This window comes from Stegodyphus dumicola, chromosome 5, assembly GCF_044657685.1.
Source record: "Stegodyphus dumicola isolate Sdum_Otavi_A_Nest chromosome 5, ASM4465768v1".
NCBI classification, from domain to species: domain Eukaryota; kingdom Metazoa; phylum Arthropoda; class Arachnida; order Araneae; family Eresidae; genus Stegodyphus; species Stegodyphus dumicola.
The window spans coordinates 97,488,752-97,492,684 of NC_140772.1; the positions used below are offsets into that span (position 1 = coordinate 97,488,752).

Sequence of the window (3,933 nt, forward strand, 5' to 3'; positions counted from 1 at the left end):
TTTACCTAATAAAACTCTACGCTTCAAAGGAGAAAAGTGCTCTGGTGGTAAAAGCTCTAAGAAAACTTTTCAACTGGCTGCTTTTTGTAACATGGAGAATTTGAAGAACCACTTGTAAATTTGGAAAAGCCAAAAGACTAAGACTCTTCAAACACATCAATCCAAAAGCTTTATCGGTCCATTGACATTACAACAAAAAGTCGTGAATGATGCAGTATCTGAATGGTTAATTTATCTTGTTGAAACAATGTTTCTAGAAAAAGAAGGCAAATTCTTCAGTTTCTTGACCATTATCCTGACCACCCACAAAATATAAAACCGAAATCAGGGAAATTAAGGCTTTTCGCGCCTAATGCAACATCAGTATTACAGTCTTGGGAAATTAGAATCTTCAAGGTTCATTTATAAGGTATTTCTCCCACCTTCTTGGCGTGCCTTCGTGGTGTGGTGGTCTGCACATTGGACTGGCATTCCAGAGGTCCGTGGTTCGATTCCCGGAGAAGGCGTTGCTCATTTTTCATCTTGCCTGCTTCTAAAAATACCTAATGTCTCTAAACATTAAAGAAATCTGTTTAGTGTAATGAATGTAATTTTGAATGTGTTCATGCTCCTTGTCCTGCTTGCAGAAGCAGCGATCAGCCTGCAAAATGTGCCAATGTATTGAATTCCACCCAGTGGACAACACAAGCTGTTAAATACGTATCCCCGTATTCGTAATAAGTTGTGTTCAACACTGTTTTAAAAAGAAGGCTTTGGAAATCCAGTTTCGAGTGTTCTCAGTGAGAATACTACCGACGAAAATGACTCATTTGAACTTGTCAAAACTTGTTGGATTGCTCAAATGCAATAATATTTAGAAGTCTATGAAAACTTGTCTACTGAAGACACCAGTGACGCAATAAGCCCAAATAAAGTCACGTACAGTATTTTCAGTAAATTTCTGGAAGTATAAAACTCTCTTGTTCATTTCACACATTTTAGCAATAACTAAACTTTTTTAATGAGAATTTTTATTTTTCATTGCCTTCAAATTCAAATAAATACCTGTGACGATGTTACTTATTTATAAATCATTTATTTAAAGCTTGATACCACTTGAATTTCTAATTAAATTACATTTTTTTTTAAATGTACCCTCTGAAGTAGGGACTCCTCTATTTAGGACAAATATCTGGTCCAGTGGGTGACCTTTATTAGGAGGTACTTCTATATATATATATTCACCCCCTTAGCTGTTTTAAAAGTTCTAATCCGGCTTTAATTTTCGCAATCATTGGGAGTACTTTTGTAGGGTTGTATAGTGTTTCAAGTGAAGAAAATATTCATATTTTGGCATTGTCGAATTAAAAAGTATGTATATTAATTTTGGACAAATAACGAAACACAACTTTTAATGGGGTCTGCAGGTTTCCATACTTACATTTGAAAACGCTTTATACTCAAGAAAAGATAAAACTATAAGAAGTTTGACTCCCATTACGAGAAAACTTGACAGGGATAATTTAATTTAATTTCAAAATTTGAAATTTTTTATGTCATTTTCAACTTGCGTTGAGGGATCGGTTAATCAAGTTTGAATAATTCGAAGAAATAAGATTAAATGAAGTGCAGGAAAAAGTGTGTATAATTTAACAGCCCGTGTAAGGAAGTCAGCCATGTGTTGTCCACATCAGAGTTTTTCTTAATACAAAAATGAAAAATTCTTGTCTTTTTCTAATTAAAAACTATTTCTTCATGTGCTCAATAGTTGCTTTAAACAGTTGATTGTTCTAAATCACAATGGATGTGGTAAGAACTAAATGTTAAAAAAAAAAAAGGCAAAGGGAGAAGATTGTATCTTGTGGCTGCTCACATTTTAGTTCTTTAATAAATATTATTTGGATTGAGTTCGGCAGGGCTGAAAGGTAAACAGATTTTAATATTATTTTATAAATGTGAAATATGAAATAAAGTATTTTAATTTATAATTAAAAACGCTGTGTAGCGAAACCTCTCAAAGATGGTCATTTATCTTTTCAGAGGACTTGATCTACCTTAGAGGTGATCGTCTTAGATAGGTGATATTCAGCACCAATTTTTACTCATGCTCTCAGAAATGGTGATCAGTTACAGTTAAAATTTATTCATTTTGAATTTTTAGTCGTTTATAGTATTTTCTATCTTTTGCTGCCTAGTTATAAGAGAAATATAATTATGTTACGCCAGAAAAAATTCTGCATTTTTAAAGGGGTTATATTCTTACTTTGGGATATCCCTCAAGTAGCTAACACATACCTTTTCATTTAATGACTGCATTTCACAGCTATTCACTCAGCTATTTGCAGACATATATTCATGAATATTCATGAATATATACATAATAATTTCTATTAACTGAGGTTTTTCAACCGATGTCATTTTCAACTCTGAATTCTTTTTTCTGGAAGAAATCCTTAGGGGTTCAATTTAATGTTTGTTCAATTTTTAAATTAAACCAGTTTAACAGGAGCAAAACTGATTTGCAATTTTTTGCATACTGCACTTCGCTAAAGTTCTTTAAATTGAATTCTTTGAGAAATAAAGATGTATTTTTAGTTTATTTAGCTTCCATACCCAAACATTGGTCCCTCAGGGAATTGCCACCTTGGTGAGCATGCTGTCAGCTGTCATGACCTCGAGACCCTAATGATCTTTCCTCTTTTTTTTTTTTTTTTTTCCCTATCAGCTTATCTGTTACTTTTTCTTTTTCTTCTCCTTTTTGGTTTCTTCTGCGGAGAATAGGGCTCACAATGAGATTCTGTTATAAGCCTTTCTCTCATGGCGAGAAGATCATATAGTGCGGGAAGACCTGCAAGGCTGGAGAGAACACTGGACCAAGAGCTAAAGATTATTTATTTCGGAGAGCCTAATGTTAGATAAAGTCGGAATGTTCAGATAAGGTCCATCTATCTCCATATCATAAATACTATGATGGTGAGCAGAAATAAGCAAATACACGTAAATAGAAATTAAGGAAATGATAAAGGAAATGAACATTACTTGAGAACGTTTAGGGAGAGAAAAGGAATTTTAGTTAAACCATGTGACACTTGGAAGCTCTCTTTAGTGTCAATGGGCCAGTCATCCCTGCATTCGGGCAGCTGAATGTTGAACTTCAAAATGCTTTAGTCAGTTAGCCCTACAGCAGGAATCTGGTTCTCTTTGTTGGGCTTTGTGTTGGTTAGGGCCGCCGTGTCCGAATCTATATTCTTCTTAAATACGGCTTCTTTAAATCTATAGACTACCTATAAGATTGCATCGTCATCAAAAAAAGAAAAAGTTTGAAGGAAATATAAATGCCAGTTGAAGTACAAATCCATCAAATTTCTGATTAACAACAATAAAAAAGTGTCATCTTTCTTGATAAACAAGCACAATCCTTTTTATCTTGATGAACCAAAGACCATCAAATGATCCCGTTCTGAATACCTAATAGAAACCGTTTCTCATACTCAGTTCTTTACACTCCTTTGGGGGGACTCAAACAAACAAACAAAAAACTCAGGAAAATCGAGACAATCATGACTTTATTTCATAGATCGACCTTCTCTTCGTATCAGAAGAAGAAATTGTTTCTGAGCTATGTAACCGAAGAGTTTGTGCTGCTAGGTGGGTCAAGATGCCCTAGGAAGATCTGTTAATCAGTATGAAACGTGTAGTCCTGATCTACTGTTTGCCCGATCTCTCCAAAAGTAGTAAGGTCGTATTACAGTGTTGGTCCCTGTCAGTTTCTAATATCTTTTCGAAATTTCGTCAATTTGTGCTTCTTTGAATTGCAGCTGAAGATGTCGATTGCGTTGAATCGCCGAAAGCGCTTCTACTAAAATCAAATCTACGTCAAATCAGTGGGGGATTTTCTTACACTCGATTTTACTTTTGCACTTAAAAAAAATAATAAAAATAAATAAATAAAAG

At 34.2% G+C, this 3,933-nt stretch overlaps 1 non-coding gene across 1 annotated transcript; it reads left to right on the top strand.

Annotated features, from left to right (window-relative positions):
• Nucleotides 1–433: 433 nt before the first annotated feature.
• TRNAA-GGC (transfer RNA alanine (anticodon GGC)) lies at nucleotides 434–506 on the top strand. The gene has a single exon. It is a non-coding gene; the product is annotated as a tRNA-Ala (tRNA).
• The last annotated feature ends 3,427 nt before the right edge of the window (nucleotides 507–3,933 follow it).